Here is a 17,876-nt window from a genome sequence, read left to right as displayed (position 1 = left end):
GATGGTGTCAAGGGCGGTGCTGATGGTTCTGAGTTTCTCCCTGAAGCCCAAATACAGTTCCTCCTGCAGGCACTGGGTCTCCTGAAACTTGGCCAGTACCGTTGCCATCGTCTCCTGGGAGTGGTGGTATGCTCCCATGATGGAGGAGAGGGCCTTGTGGAGGGTGGGTTCCCTTTGCCTGTCCGCCCCCTGTCACACAGCAGCCCTCCCAGTTCCTCTGTGTTCCTGGGCCTCTGTCCCCTGGACCGTGTGCCCACTGTCACTGCCCCCAGGTCCCTGTTGTTGTTGGGGTGGTGGGTTATCCTGGGTTCCCTGTAGTGGTGGACACACAGCTGATTGACGTGTCCTGGGGACGGAGGTATGGGCCCACTGGGTGGGTGCTGTGCTGGTGTTACCAGAGGGTGAAAGGTCCGTGGTGGGCTGTGCCTGTGTGAGGGGAACCGACTGTCCTGAGGCCCACGATGGTCCGGGCTGCTCATCTAGATCCAGGTGGACAGAGCTGCTGTCATCACTGTGGGCCTCTTCTGTGGGTGGGGTGGAGATGTCTGGACCCTCCTGTCTGGTGACGTTGGGTAGTGGTCCTACAGGGGTGGAAAGGCATGATTATTGCATCTGTGTGTTTCATGGTGTGCAATGGGTGGGTGACCGTGTACCCCAGTGCTAGCATTCCTGTGTGTGGGCTTGTGTGATGATGGTTGAGGGGGGTGTTATGGGTATGTGCAGTGAGCATGCTTTAGTGATGGGTGTCCATGCTTTGTTTTTGCATGCAGGGCTTGGTGTTGGGATAGGTGGTTTGTGATATTGGTACATTTGTGAGGAGTTGGAGTGATAGGGGTGGGGGCGAGGGTGGTGGTATGTGATAGCATGCAGGTAGGGTGGGGGATATGATAGTTAAGATTTGACTTACCAGAGTCCATTCCTCCACCGACTCCTGCGAGGCCCTCCGGATGCAGAATAGTCAAGACCTGCTCCTCCCATGTTGTTAGTTGTGGGGGAGGAGGTGGAGGTCCGCCACCAGTGCGCTGTACCGCGATGTTGTGTCTGGAGACCACGGAACGCACCTTCCCCCGTAGGTCGTTCCACCTCTTCCTGATGTCGTCCCTATTTCTTGGGTGCTGTCCCACTGCGTTGACCCTGTCGACTATTCTTCGCCATAGCTCCATCTTCCTAGCTATGGAGGTGTGCTGCACCTCTGAGCCAAATAGCTGTGGCTCTACCCGTACGATTTCCTCCACCATGACTCTGAGCTCCTCCTCAGAGAACCTGGGGTGTCTTTGCCGTGCCATGGGGTGGTGTAGGTGATGTGTTGGGTGGTGTATGTGGTGATAAGTGTGGTGATATGTAGTGGTGTGTGGTGTTTTGTTCGTGGAAGTTGTGTGGGTGATGGTGTTGAGTGTCTGTAGCTGCTAGTTTGTGGATGGTGGTGTCTCTCTCTGTGCTTCGTTCTCAATTGTTGTCGTAGGGATTTGTGGTTGATGTGGATGTGTGTTTTATACAGTATTGAGTGTGTGGGTGTGGTGTGTGTATGTGCCTCAGGTGTGTGTCTTTCAAATTGTCCAATGTGGTGGTGTTTTGGAGATGTGTGTGTATTTTGAGCGCGGCGGTGTGTACCGCCAATGGAATACCGCGATTGAAAGACCGCCGTGTGGATTCGTGGGTCGTGATAGCATGAGCGTATTTCTGTTGGCGTGACGGTGTCGGTTTTGTTTTTGCCAGTTTATCACTGACCTTTGGTGTGGCGGACTTGTGTGGGTGTCCGAATTTTGTCGGATTTCGGGATGTGGGTCATAATAGCTGTGGCGGATTTCCATGGCCACGGCGGTGTGTTGGCGGTCTTCTGCACGGCGGTAAGCGGCTTTTCCCGCCAATGTTGTAATGACCCCCTTAGTCTTGTGTCCATTACAGTAAGTTTCACTTTAAAAAAAGCATTGGCTGGACTTTTTTCATGTTGCTGAACATAGTTTTTTTACTCACGTTATCTTCCTGAGTGTGCCTCTGATTGCTTTGCCTCCTTACACTGAGATTCCCAGTTTGAGGGACTAAAGCATGGAGGCTCCAGGAGACTAAACAAGAAAGGCCCCCGACACAGTTGGTATCCAGTAACTATTAACTGCCCTGTGACATCCTGAATGGGATTTCTCAAATACAAGAGGAAGAGGATTTCCTTTGGGAACTCTCTCATAAATGCTATAGGAAAGTGTTTTACATTGTTAACTCCTTGCAAAACACCATATGAAGGAGTTTTACACTGCCAATTCTCTGATAAATGCAATACAAAAGTAAACATGTACTCTTACAAATAAAATAGGAAGGTGTTCTACATTGTGGACACTCTAAAAACCTCAATGGGAAGGGGTTTTGCATTGTGCGCTCTCTTTCAAATCCAACAGGAATGTTTTTTACATAGTCTGCTCTATTACAAAACCCATAAGGAGGGGTTTTCATGATAGACTTTGTGACAAATGTTGTCAACTCTGACAAATGCAACAGAAAGTGGTTTGACATTGTGAACTCTCTTGAAAATGCAGTTGGAAGGGGGTTTGCATTGTGAACTCCAAAATAAACACCACATGATGTGGTTTTACAGTTTTAACTATCTTCTTAATGCAATAGGAAGGGGATTTACTTAGTGAACTCCGGCAAATGCATTAAGGTGCTTAATACATGCATCCTTTTTCTTTATCTGTCACCAGGAAATGCTGGATATCTCCATCGTTAGATGCCAATTTATACTTTAAGGCTTCCTAAAATGTCTGATGGGTGGGTATTTCAAAGCAAAGATAACACGGCTTATGGCGTGTGTTCAAAGTAAAGCAATCAGACTTGATTAGTTGATTAGTAAAAGTGATGACAAAGGCATCAACGTGAGGAATGTCTTGCTTCAGGTGCCATGGTCATACTGGGATGGAAAATAGGCACAGGCAACAAAATAAAAGTGCCCCAAATTAGGTCTCTAGTTGGCAGTCAGTTAACACTCTGTCCAAGTAGGGACCCTCATTCTAGTCAGGGTAAGGGAGATACACAGCTCAGATAACCCCTGCTCACCCCTTAGTAGATTGAACCAAACAGTCAGGCTTACCTCCGAGGCAATATGTAAAGTATTTTTACACACACACAGAACCCAGTGAAAACACCACAAAAGTTCTTAACACCAATTTAGAACAATAGCCAATATTTAATTGAGTAAAACAAGACCAAAACGACAAAACTCCAACATACACAAACAAAGTTACTACTTTTTAAAGGTTTAGAAGATTCTTAATCCTGAAAAATCGGTGGTTGTAGCCTTATAAAACACAGTACCTTGGATGCGGCAAAAACAAAGATGATGGGGGCCACAAAGTAGGTGATGCGTCAGAAAAGCAAGTGATGCGTCAATTATTTTCATGCTGGATGGGTGATACATGTATTCTTTTCCCATCTAGCAGGCAATGCGTGGTTTATTTTTGCACCCTGCTGGCGATATGTGGATTCTTTTCCCGCAAGATTAACAATGAGTTTGTTCCTGCTTGTGGACCAACATCAGTGAAGAAAATAATGCTCAGGGATGATGCTTCAAAAATCCAAACGCATGTCAACGATAGATCCGCATTGAAGCAGGCGATGCATCGATTTCTCAGCCACGGTGCAGGCACTGCATCGATTTTTCTGCAGCGGCGGCCTCGGTGTGTGGATTTTCATTTGTGTTACCAGCTTCCACTTCTAAGGGCCCAGAGACTGGATTTGGCATCACTGAGCAAGTCAGGACTCTCAGCAGAAGAGCCCAGTCACTGGCAGATTACATTTTGGTGTCCCTGAGACTCCATAACTGGAGGCAAGTTCCGTTCAAGCCCTTGGAGAAAATTGGAAAGCAAGGTGGAGAAAGCAAAGTCTAGTCCTTTCACTTCCAGGACAGAAGCAGCAAGTAGCATGTCAGTACAGCAAAGCAACAGGCAGAGTGGCAGTTCCTCCTACAGCATCCAGCTCTTCTTCTTGACAGAATGTCCTCAGTCTTGAAGTGTTCTGAAGTTGTTGGGTATGCATCCCAATACCTATTCTCATTTCTGAATTTGAAGTAGGCAAACTTCAAAGGAAAGTCTTTGTAGTGCAGAAGAACCTGCCTCTCCCTATCCTGGCTCCAGAAACCCTCCAGGGGGTTGAAGACTGGTTTATGTCAGGGCAGGCACAGCCCTATGTCAGCTCCTCCCTCCACTCTAGCCCACTAAGACTCATCAGGATATGCATGACACACCTCAGCTCCCCTTGTGGGGCTGTCTAGAGTGAATTCACAAACAGCCCAACTGTCAGTCTGACCCAGACATCTATTCAGCAACCAGGCAGAGGCACAGAATGGTTAAGCAAGAAAATGCCTACTTTCTCAAAGTGGCATTTTCAAACTTACAATCTAAAAAACAACTTTACCAAAAGATGTATTTTTAAATTGTAAGTTCAGAGACCACAACTCCATTTCTCTATCTGCTCCCAATAGAAAACTGCACTTAAACATATTTCAAGGCAATCCCCTATGTTGCTCAATGGGAGAGATAGGCCTTAAAATAATGAAAAACAAATGTAGCAGTAGTTTACTATCAGGACATGTAAAACACACCAGTACATGTTCTACATTTTAACTACACTGCACCTTGCCCGTGGAGCTGCCTTGGCCCTACCTTAGGGTAGGGGTGATTTACATGTAGTAAAAGGGAAGGTTTGGGCGTGGCAAGTGGGTACACTTGCCAGGTCGAACTGTTAGTATTGCACACACAGACACTGCATTGGCCGGTCTGAGAGAGGTTTACGAGGCTACTACCGCAGGTGGCACACTTAGTGCTGCAGGCCCACTAGTAGCATTTGATTTACAGTCCCTGGGCGCACATAGGGACTTACCAGTAAATCAAATATGCCAATCATGGATTAACCAATCACCAAATCCAATTTAAACAAAGAGCAAAAGAGCACTTGCATTTTAGTACTGGTCAGCAGTGGCAAAGTGTCCAGAGTCATAAAACCAGCAAAAACAGATCAGAAAAAATAGGAGGAAGAAGGCAAAAGGTTTGTGGATAACCCTGCAAAAAGGACCATTTCCAACAGCCCCCCATTAGTGAATTAATTAGTTAAAAAAATAGCCCATGTTCAACAAATTGTGGCAGTTTTGAACTTGTAATACACACTTTATAAGTGTTTTACAAGGAATGGCAAATTTCATGGATTTAAGCTAGTTGCAGGCCATGTTTATTTTAGTATCTGGGAAATCAATGGTAATCGAGTCCAGCAGACCATAAAACAGGCCAAAAAAAAAAAAAAAAAACTGACCAGCATGATAACTTTTCATACCAGCCCATCAAGCACTGTCTAGTTGCCCTATAGGGCAGCCCGACCGTGTGAGGGACATCTTTGATGACTAATAGTGTTTAGAAGTTGAATGCAGCAAAACTGTGAATCTGATTCTAGGAAATCATCCTTATCCTTTGACATCTGTTTGGCTCTTGGCCCACCTTCAGACCATGCTACTTTGTATAAATATGTTGGTTTTAATATCAACACTGATGTTACCTTCTGCTTGCATGCCAACAAGAACTCTGGTATGCGTAACTCCTCTTTGAAGAGCCAAAGTAAAGTTCTTCCTTACTTACGATGGGAAGGGGGGACTGGGGATCCAGGTCACTATCTCATCCTGTTTGAATTATAGCAATACAATCTTATCTGTCACCTTCAGATTGTAAAAAACTGCAGTTTCCACATGTATTACTTAATTTGTCTCAGCATGCTTTTGTGAAATGCCTGCTTGGCTCTCTAGACAGGCTACCAGTCAATAAACAGAACTTGTTTAAACCCTTTGTATGAAGCTCTAAGAGTAAAGACGTCACCAAATATTTGCCACTGTTTGCATGATTTCAGAAAGGCGATTTAACTTTCACTGATCAAGGCAGACGGCAAAGAGCATACTATCATGGGCAAGCTAGAGCAACATTCAGTCACAGAAATTGAGGGTCCCACGGGTAAGTCAGTGTAGAGCCTAATTCTCATGAGAATGTATTTGTAGCTGATGAACATAGATGATTGTATGTACATCACATATTCAAGGTGTCAGAGGTGCAATTTATTTCAACATTACTTGGCATAATCAGGCTAGTGCTACTACTAATCAGTATGAATGTCAGATGCAGCACAAAACATTCATAATAATTGGAAAATTAACATATGGCATAGCAGTTATATGAGCTTGATGCAGTAGATCCTTGCCTGCTTCACCACCACCAGTCTGTTCCATTTGAAGGCAAAATATCTCATCCATCACCAATGTGTTTGCTTCTACTGCCTACCACTCCCTTGTGAGTTTTGTTTCAATGCACAACTTAAATTCACACAATGCTGCTCACTTATAGTGCATTTGATCATGTGCTGAGTAGACCTGCCAATCAAACTCTTATTGCTTACAGTGGATGCCACTGTGCACACTCCCAACCAGTCCCATGGCTGTCATCCTTTGGAGTAGATAAATGTCAATCCTTTTCTCTGAGTCAGGGGGTAGACATTAGTTGATGGGCTGTTCTAGGGTGAGTAACTAGACCACTTGTATTTAAGGGAGGTGGGTATTTTGCCTCTTCTTATTGGATTCTAGGTATTCCTTTTAAGATCCTGATTCTCCATGGGTGGTCTGGTCAAGACATCAAAGCTTATAATAATAGTTGATGACAGTTTGTAACTCACATGCAGTATGAGAGAGTAAAGAGCCTGTGCTCTCCTGTAAACATGTCAAAATTAGCTTACCACTAATTTACATATTTAACTTTCCTAGAAGACCATAGTGTATGTGGTGCAGAAAAAAAAACATGGCGTGAAAAGTTAAATTTCACTTCCAACACTGATTGTGCCATCCACTACAGTGACAGAGAAAACATGGCTTAATTTGTAACCTGAATGCAGCAACCTAGAGTCTGCTGTACAAACCTCTCAAAATAGCTTTTGTTTTCAAGCTAGGAAACCCTGATTTTACATATTAATAAGCCATCCCTAAGTACACCTTGGCAACCCACAAGGTAGGGTGCTTGATAAACCAAGAGGAACATGTGCAAAATTAAAGTGCATATGTTCTTCCAGTGACTAGACCTAAAAGCTATTTTCACTGGTATGGTTGTAGCCGAAGCCTAGAAAATGCCAAAGTAGAGATTATAAACGTAAAGTCTGTACCTTTTGATAGGAAACAGGTACAAAAAACATTCACAAACTTTTTTCATATTTATTAAAAATTTGATTTTTTATATTTTTTTAAAGAAACATAGCCTTTAGAAAGTTATCTTTTCCCTGTCTGAAGCTCCTAGGGGCTAATTTGCATTAGCTCTCCAGCAGATGTCCAGCCAGTACTTTGCCTTAATGAGATGCAAAAACTGCTCCAGAAATAGGAACAATGACCAGCCTGTGGGGAGGTGTGTTCTTCACTTTGAAGGATGACCAGTTAGGATGGAGCCAGGAGCTGTAAGATGAAACCTGAAGCAAGCAACCCTTTCTCACCCCAGACAGGCTGACACCAAACCCAGTAAGAGGGAAGCTACACCGAGATCACTTTTGAGTGACAACAGAGGAGAGAACGGCTCATATCGAAGTCTATATTTCTGAGTGGGCACTTATGCTCAGAACTAGGGAAGAAGGGTTTCTCGATCTTGTAATTTCAGAGAAAGGTGCACTATGGGGTTGTTTGAAGTAGGGTAGAAAGGAACTGTTGCTAAAGTGGGAAGGATAGCCCCCAGGAACTCTTACCCTATTAACTAGGGTGGGCCAGGGGAGCCACTGTATGGCTCCAGCACACTACAAGTGACCAATTAAACAGTACCCACTGGACATAGACTGTACTTTGCTGGTAGCCCCTGCTGGAGCGAGTTCTGATCCCTACGTGCTGTCCCTGAGGTCATTGGAGCCATAGAAGTGACCCAGAGGAGCTGCTCAGAAACACTGAAAAAGATTTGAACTTCTAAGACCTCCAGAGCCATCAGAGGGAGTTTGTAGCAAAAGTGTTCAATTTTAATGCAACGTCCACGGATACAGCTTCCAGGTTACCACACTGAAGGATTTTGAGCTACTAAAAGATTAAGGGACTGATTTATTTATTAGCACTAAGCATACTCCATCATAACACAGACAGATTGTGCTTACTGCCAATTTAATGGTCTGCTCTTTGAATTTATGTGCGGGCTAACCATAATTTGGCAATGGCGAACATTACTCAATCTCTCCTGTGGCCAGACTTCTTAGAGTAAGGGCTGTCAAAGAATTGGATATATGTCCGCCTGCTCAATTTGTATAGGTAGAAACATAGTTGTTCTGTACTCCTAGGGCCAGATGTAGGTAAGTCACAAATTGTGACTTGCAATTTGCGAGTCATAGCGACTCGCAAATTGCAACTCGCAATTTGCGATGCAGAAAGGTGTCTCAGACACCTTCTGCGACTCGCTATGGGGTCGCAAAGACCCACCTCATAAATATTTATGAGGTGGGTTGCAGTTTGCGACCCCATAGCGAATCTAGGCACTCACGGGGATGGTGGCCTGCTGGAGACAGCAGACCACCATGTCGGTGACTGCTTTCTGAATAAAGCAGTTTTTTTTTTCTCTTTGCAGCCCGTTTTCCTTAAAGGAAAACGAGCTGCAAATAGAAAAAATACCAAAACCTTTTTGTTTCATTTTTTTTCAGAGTAGGCAGTGGTCCATAGGACCACTGCCTGCTCTGAAAAAATTATTTTGTGAGCATTCACAAAGGGGGAGAGGTCCCATGGGGACCCCTTCCCGTTTGCGAATGAGTTACCATCCACTTCAAGTGGATGGTAACTGCGAGTTGATTTGCGACCGCTTTCGCGGTCACAAATCAACTCTACATCGCGGTGCGAATCGCAAGTAGGAAGGGAACACCCCTTCCTATTTGCGAGTCAGAAACACATTTTGCGAGTCGTACCGACTCGCAAAATGTGTTTCTGCATTGTGTAAAGGCTTTTGCGCCTCGCAAACTGCGTTTTTCGCCGTTTGCGAGGCGCAAAAGCCTTCCTACATCTGGCCCTTAGTCACCGCCAGGGAAACCATGGTGGTAAGGGGCAGTAAAAAACTAAAAATGCTCCACTCACCATGGCAGATGACTCCCATGGTGTGGGACGCATAGCTTTTTTATTTTCAAAAGCAAAACCCTACTTTTGGAGTTTGTTTTTTAAATTAAAAAAACGCTACACATTCCATGCAACAATAGAGTATCAAACAGTAGGGAGTGATCCAGGAGCTTTTGCAATTTGATTTACTGACTAATTCAGGGTCATCTATATTTTTTATTTAAACACATGTAAGAAAAGGGAAACTTAGAGGAATGGAAATAATTGTGAATTGTGCATGGTTTCATACTAGCCGCCAGATTTATATTTTGGTAGTAGTGAAAATGAAACATTGTAAACAGGATAGAAATAATACCATGTATTTCCAGTGGTATGTGACTAACTGAAAATGGTGCTTCCTCAATTTATTCTATATTTAATAGTTTATATGTGGATTTTTTTGCCTTTGTTTTCTGCATTAGTGTCAAGGTATGAAGTTTGTGGTGAATCTATTTTAGTTCTTACTGGGATTCAGGAGTTTAGCTTCGCCTTTGGATTGCAGGCCTGTACCTCCATTACCTAGTGACTTTTAACCTACTTAACTTGCTCTGTTTTATTTCATTATTTCTTCTAAGATGGCTGCCATTGTCTATAGTTTATAGAAATGTTTTGATTTGCATTATCGGTGCCACTCTATGAAGGAGTCATTATCAGCATCATGATCAGTCATGTATGAAGGTATTATCATCACGTCCCGTTCTCACTTACATTGATAGGGACATAATGTACACTTGTTGGGATTGTTTATGTATTCGCTGCCACAAGTCTGCCTCCTTATCAGTTGTTTGGGAACATACCTGCATCAGGGGTCCTACATAATTTGTAGAAATACATCTCACACGGACAAGGTCATTACAGGGGTTCCTTCCAGATGCCACGTATGCTGAAATTCCCCATGCTGCAGAACTCAGCCTTTGTGTCACCACAGAGTCTAACCTACAGACCTCCTTCCATGATAATGAGGGCTGGTGGGTGCTTTTCATGGACATGGAACTGGCAGAGTAGGTTTATCATACTTAGCTCTCATTAGGTTAGAGATTACGTTTTCATGGTTTGGAATTTTATATCTCATGTTTATTGTAAGATGGTGGGGTGTTTTATATTTACAACTCTAATCTTCACAATCCTGCTTTTTTTACTGTTCATTATCCTACCTAATCATTGCAGCACATGCATTTTATCGTAGCTTGCAGTCTTTTTAATAAATATATTTCATACTCTCATGCATCTCCCTCATTGCCTGTGTGCGACTAAGACTTGTTGCTAATGAGAAAAAAGGGTAACTTCCTTTCCACAACGACTTCCCTGAGAGGTCTTATCTAGAGTCCATCCTAAGGCTGCCAGAAATCACCTTTTCTCTCTTAGTTTTGGTGAGGTACTGCTTGTGAGCTGGGAGGGTTGGGCCAACAGTTGTGACTTGTTGTAGAAGTGGCTTAGTCACCTACAAACAAAGGTGTTGTCATCTCTAAACCAGCAGTCTGCTAGGAGCAAGAGTCCAAGTACGACAAGTTCAAAAATAGCTGCTTCATTTAAAAGTTGCCAAGGCACAAAACCTGACCTAAGAGTATCTAATGCCCACTTTAATTGTATGATAACTCTTAGCTGAGCATGTCCATGCTGTAATAAACCCAAATCTCCTTTTGTTAGAACTATTCTGATTATAGAATGTGGTTTAATGAGTATACTCTTGAATGTATGTGTATTCCATTATCAATAACTTTTAGACTGCTTGCAAATTTTCTTGATCGGTTTGCCTAACTTTTTCTACAGCTTCTTTTTCTGAGTACTTGTTAAGCTAATTGTAAATTACAAATATTCCTGTTGCCAGGAATCTTTCATTGCTAGTAGGATGTGATCCTAGAAGAAAATCAGAAACATCCCTCTTTTAATTAATTAAGGAAAAAGTTATTTCACTGCTGAAAGACTGGAATGGTCTAACCATCTTTGGCAGAGCTTACCTACCCTATATGTGGTAGCCGTTACAGGCATTTGTGTGCTATGATGTGGATCAGGACAATTAACTTTAGGTCCAAGAGTGTAAAAAAGAAAACAGTGCATGCAGTTGTCTGAATCATGTTGCTATAAGCCCCAATCTTCAATAGGGGACTAAGCAGAGTTCTAAGTTTTATTTTGGGTCATTTCATTTGTGTCTAAGTCTGATATATGTATTTGCAAGTGCAAATTATTGAATTGACTTTTGGTATGGAAGAGTTTTTAGGTCATTTATAGTACCAAACCCCAGACAGGTATTCTGTTGGATAGTTTTCTTCACATAAATCATTGTAAGTATTATGCATGCTCAAAATGAGGCTTCTTTGCCTTTAATTTGCCGAAATGTGGTTCTCTAAATTATTTTTTAATCAGCATTGGCTTTCCAATAGTTGTATTCTTAAATAGCTAGATTTTGATTACACTCAGTGGAGCAAAGTAGCTTGATAGTGGTAATTACGTTTTTCTGATGCTGTTGAGGCTTCTGTGATAAATAGAAAGCTGAAGGATGGGATCTGTAATCCATCTGAAAGTATGGAAATTTCTTTAAGCAATTAGGGTGACTACCAGGAAGCATAGTCCCTCAATGTTCCCATTGAGTATACTTTCATATTTCTCTTAGGTAACTAGTTCTATGCACATAATAATGTGCAGTTAAGAAAACAATACATTTCTTTGTAATTTGCTGAATTCAAATAAGGATCCTCATTATTCAAGGTAGTAAATGGCTGAAAATCAGATATCATTGTTTTAACACTCTCTACGTCCCAGTCATCTGAAATAGAACATTGAAAAATAATGGCATTCACTGAAAGCTTTATCATGTAAGTTAATTCAAATATCTCCGTAGGTCCTGTCATCTTGTATGGAACTTTTAACCAAACCATGCCCTGGAGCACAGGATGTTTGCAGAATAGCGATCTCTTTGAGCTCTGTAGGACATGAGTGCGGCTATAGTTCATAAACTACAGTAGGTGCAATTGTTCTTGAAGGGACGAAATGTCCATTCAGCAACAGTAGATGATGATCATCATTGATAGCCACATGATGAAAAAGAATGGTTCCCAAAGCTATCCAAGCATAGGACCAGGTGAGAATCAACTATGTGTCCCAAAACCAATGATAGGCACAAAGCAATCTCTGGTGTTAAGTCACTGTAGAATGTGTTGAAAAGTACAATATCCAGGGTCAGTCTCATAATTAGTTGGCTCTCAAAAAGGTATCATCTTGAATGATGTTGCATCAGGTGGTAGTCCATAGTAAATCACCCACTAACCTGTTGGTAGCAAATATAATGGCAATGCCAAGGGCATTCTCATATATTTCACACAAGGCCCTGCAATGAGCAAATGTTCATATGCACATTACCACATCAGGATGAAATGATGGGCAAATAATCCAGCAAATTTCCAGTAAGGAGTACAGTAGTCCAAAGACGGTGACATAGAAACACCCATGTCACACTGCAAAAAGTCCCCAATGGCAATTACACAATATGTACATTGTCAAAATAGTGTAATCGAAGTTGTACTAATTTTGCTTTGCTAGATAACACATCTTGCACAGAAAATTACACTGGAGACAATCTGGGCAAAATGTCTGAGAGATCTGTCAACAAATATCCACAGCCCGATGAATCAGCTAGGCCTAGGGAATTCACCTGTGTCAATTGGTACTGCTGAGAACACCCTTGTAATATTGCATTACTAAAAGGCAATAGTCCTTTGCATGTTGTTGTGGCTCACAGATTCCATCGGATTACTGAGTGTACACTCTCACATATCATTTCAACATTTCTGTATGTCACTTCTTGATGCATGTCAACAGTCAAGTAATGAACCTTCAACAATTGACATGTGCAAAGCACTTAGCCAAATGATTCAACATCAATGGCATGGAAATGTACATTGTGAGCAAGAAAATACTGTCATGTCCTTCATTACTTATGCAATTGTTCATGATAAATTACATGGAGCAATGGGTTAGAGTATGTGTGACCCAATAAACAATGCTTACACACTCCTATATGTGGTAACACAGGAACTGTATACTCATCATTTGAAACTATTTAGCAAGAGATCTTAGCATGCACACATATGTGATGGAATCAGACATCATCCCATGAAGACAGACAGCTCACGTATGAAACAGTAGTGGAAATTATACTAAAAAAGTGCAAGGTACACATGCTAACATGTAGGCACACATACTGATGCCAACAGTGATGTTACACAAATCATTTAACTTTACATTCCTTACTTAACAGGGGAAAGTATTGCTCAGTGACTGCACACAAAGGGCAATGTCTGCTATGTCACATGCATGATGGCCACTACCACTTGACAGACAGTAGTGAGGCACCAACACTCTTGACACACTGACGACAAATGGCCTTTTGGGTAAAGATGCCAATATACTCCCTTGACCATACACATGGCTGAGTATAGTGATCTAATCCTTTATGTTGTTTGATGTTGGGGCTGACACACTGAAGACAAATGGACAAATGACACCCACAACATGAAACAATATGAGATAATTGACCACTTCACTCAGCCATGTGTCTGTTCAAGAGAGTATATTGCTAGTGGACTGTACTTTGTTGTTTCCCTGTTCACTAGGACAAGAGTCAAGGCACATCACCTTGCACCAACTACCATACCTACACAAGTAATAACTCATCTTGTGTATCGCATATTGGCCCTCTCCAATATTCATGAGGAGATGGCTCCTCTAACACATCAACCTGGCAATGTAATAGGTATGAATATGGCCAGGACTTACCCTCTTGTAGCTGATGTGCTCCCCTCAAGCTCCGATCAAGCTTGTGGTAGGCCACCCACATTGGGAGGACAGCCCCAGCAGTACCTCCACGGTCTTCCGGGCCCAGTATCTCAAGTCTTCCCACATTTTTCGACAGTAGACGTTCTGGCGGCGATAAACCCTCAGGATATATATCTTTCGGGCAATGGTTCTCAAAATGCCTTGCTTCTGATGGGTGCAATAGACAAATGGATGCAATAGACAACTGAAGAGGTCACAATTGCACTTTTTAGGGTCACTGGTTGTGCAACACACATTTTCGAAACACCTAGCACAAGCATGCTGTAATTGTCACGCTTTTGGAGTCATCTGCTGACTATCCACAAACCTGGTCTTGGTCTACATTGATTAAGCAAACCCACTGACATGTTGTATCACAAGGCTAAGCAACATGTCCTGTGTTGTGAGCCACTAAGAAACATAATACACCATTGTAACCTTCCGAAGTCTAAAACTACTTGTGCATGACTGTACAGACACCTTTATATCCAGGCACATTCACTAGCTGCATATGGTTCATACAGGCAATTACTGTGGTACAGACTACACCGTAAGACTTAGGTGACAATGAAAGAGCTGTCATTGGTGTAACTGGAAGCTTCTTCTCTGTGAATGTGTGGAAATGTGGTCTACATCATGGAATCTCATCCCATTTCTGAGTGGGTTTGTGTGGTATGTACTGGTATCACAGGAAACGCCTCTCACCATGTGTGGCACTCCTACAGAGATGACATTCAACATACTAAAGTATGTTTGGTCTGATTGGTTGCATGTAAACAAAACATGTCATGATCTCCCCTGCATCAACCAACTATCTGCACTATGGTGTTTTACTTGTACAAACATGACTTTTAGAAAGGTGATAACAGACGTATCAGAGTAAGGGGCCTGCCATTAGCCAATGGCACACATTAACAATGAGAGTCAATGGAAATAAGTACCAAGTCAGGTACCTTAGTCCCCATTCTTAATGTAGTCAATGTAAAAGCATGCAGGCCAGTTCTTACTTCAGCAGACTCACTGTGGCCACATCCAGGGATCAGAAGGTCTACAGGGAGTGGGCCCAGTGCCTCAGTTGCATAGCCACAGTTATTGTGCACCAACCTGGGCTGTGTCCCATACTGTGAAATGGCTTTGACCAGCCTCGCTCTCTGCAGGCTGAGCATACAGAACCTACATAAACAGCACATTACCATCAGTTCCATGCATGACAATACATCATGTGGCCATCCTATATGTGAGTTCAGGGTTGTATGGCACTCTGAAGGGCTCAGTGAGTTTTACATAGGTCTCACACCTGGGACCTACAAGGCCTGATCTGGGCTGAGTGATTTGTGGGACTTTATACTTTGCTAACAACATCCTCAACTGACTCAAGTAGCATATATACACAGCATATGCTGTAATGCAAATATGTGTACTGGGTTATTTACCATCATCAGATCATCTGGTAATCATAGCTATTTCAATGAAACAGAAGGAGGAACTAGGGCTTATCACACATCGCAAAACACAATGGGAAATTGAAATAGTCAGAGTACAGGATTCCTCAATCCACAATCTGTACAACCTATGTATGGGCCACAGATTGTGGCAACAGGCACCCAAATGACTCACTGGGACACAGGCATGTTTTACCCTATGAGGAAGGAAAGGATGGTTTTGAAAATAGTCAAATATGTATGTAAGATTGTTACCTGTTCCTCTGGTGAGCCGTAGAGCTGCCCATACACAGGAAGAACCTCTTCAACAAGTTTCCCCAGCTCTTCTGGAGGGAATGCCTGGCATGATTGCTCCCAGAGGCAGGAGACAGCAGCTGAAGTGGTGGAGGTGTTGATGACAGCAATGTCAGGAGGCAAGTTGGTTATTGTCCAAACTGCGTCATACATGTACCCTACGTACGAGGTCATCACCGTCGACGGGCACAGCCATTGGGCCGTGACTGTCACAGTCAACAATGTTAGCCTATGGCTGTGTCCACCTCTGTTGGAGCTGCACACCACAAGGTCAACTTCCATCGGCAGTGGGAGGTTCCTAAAGTCCAAAGAATGAGGACAGGCATCTGCCGATTTAGCAGTTGAAGTTACAGTTTTGTTGAACTTTAAATGCATCACAACATCTATTAATGTGAAGTAACATCTCACCAGATGTAAAGCTCCCTTGAGATGTAGATTCTTCTACACAGTCATCATTGTAGAGTATTGGTGGTCACAGATGTCATAGAACCATGGTGCACTGTACCCACGGTGACTGTATTTTTGGTGGTTGAAACACACTTCACAATATCAAGGGGCACAAGAGGAGCAGATAGGTGTTTTATATGCACATATATGAAGTAGACACATGTTTAGACAATCATGCAGATCATAGCTGGACCTTGAGTAGTAGACAGTTTTGATCTATGTTGGGTGTAATGTATTTCCAGTCAGGAATGCAACAACCTCCTATCTAACATCTATTTCCAGACCTCAAGATCATGGAAGAATGTAAAATAAAGCAGTTTCGTCTGAATAGGTAAACAGTCCAAGATCTATGTTGTCAGTTGGCGCCAGATCTTGTGCCTCAAAAGACTAATCCAACATGTATACTACCCATTGTGAGACTGATGGCAGTATTACACAACCTGGCAACAGGGTCTTTTCAATATACATTGGCTATATCTGGTGGTATGTCACAACCTATCTTCAAAGGTGTTTTAAGAGACATGCTATTGGCAATAAAGAAACACATTGGCAGCTATATCAGAGTCCCCAGATGTGAGGATTTAGCCAATGTGAAGGTTTACTTCTATTGATTTGGTCACCTTCCACATGTTGTGGGGGCCATTGATGGCACCAATGTTGCATTTGTGCCACTGCATGCCAGTGAACAAGTCTATAGCAACAGAAAACACTTGCATTCAATCAGTGTGAAGTTGACAGCTTGTCACATCTGTACATTTCAAAAGCCTCTGCCCAGTTCCCAGGTTCAGCCCAAAATTGCAGAACGGAAACATACCCCAGTTGATGTCACAACTCCAACCGGAGATGGCCTGGCTTGTTGGTAAGTGACATCTTGTGTGTGCAGTGTCAGGTGCTAGAATCAGGAAGTGTGCGACTCACTGTGGCACTTATCTCTTATTACAAAACAGGAGACTCAACATATCTCAACCATTCTATCCCATCCGTCCTTGGTTAACACCGCTGAGGAATCCAACAAAGCTACAGGAAGTCAGCTTCAATGAGCAGCATGGAAGGACACAGCAGCCAGTTGAGCCGGCTTTTGGGATCCTGAAGGTCACATTTCACTGTCTGGACAAGACTGGGGGACCCATTCTCTACTCACCCGGAAAGGTGTGTAAAATCACCGTGACTGCATGCTTCATAACATCACCCCGTGAAGGAACATCCCTTATTTCCCAGAGGAGGGGGGCCTGCGGTGCCACCAGGTGAGAATCCGGAAATGCCAAATGAAGAAGATAGCAATGAAGAGGAAGGAGCTGACTTACAACAACCTCTCATCAACAGCTTCTTCTCATAAGTGTAAGTATGTCATGAGATGTCATGACTTTGTACAATAAACTCTTGTTTTGATGACATGAGAAGTATATTTGTTGGAACAGTTATGAAGCTTCAGCTCCTGCAAAAACCGCCAAAGTGTGCCTGATGAGGAAGCTTTTGACACAGTAACAATTAGGAGATGTTGCTATGGTTGTGTGATATTTATGAAATGGACTGAGTTCTCCAGATGTTTGCTATGTGAATTGTGTCATATGTAGTTTCCTAACTATACTGCTTGTTTTTGTGTTTGTTCATGACATGTTCATTGGGACGTTTCCAAGTTCTGACATTGGCGAGTATATGATGCTGTTCGGACATATGAAGTGGACATGGATTATTCCTAGGAATGTAGATCAGAGACTTTGGGTGTACAAGACCTGTGCCAAGACAGCTTACACAGTGATAGGATAGAAGTT

Source organism: Pleurodeles waltl, chromosome 3_1 (assembly GCF_031143425.1).
Source record: "Pleurodeles waltl isolate 20211129_DDA chromosome 3_1, aPleWal1.hap1.20221129, whole genome shotgun sequence".
Taxonomy (NCBI): Eukaryota; Metazoa; Chordata; class Amphibia; order Caudata; family Salamandridae; genus Pleurodeles; species Pleurodeles waltl.
This window is presented reverse-complemented; position numbering follows the sequence as displayed.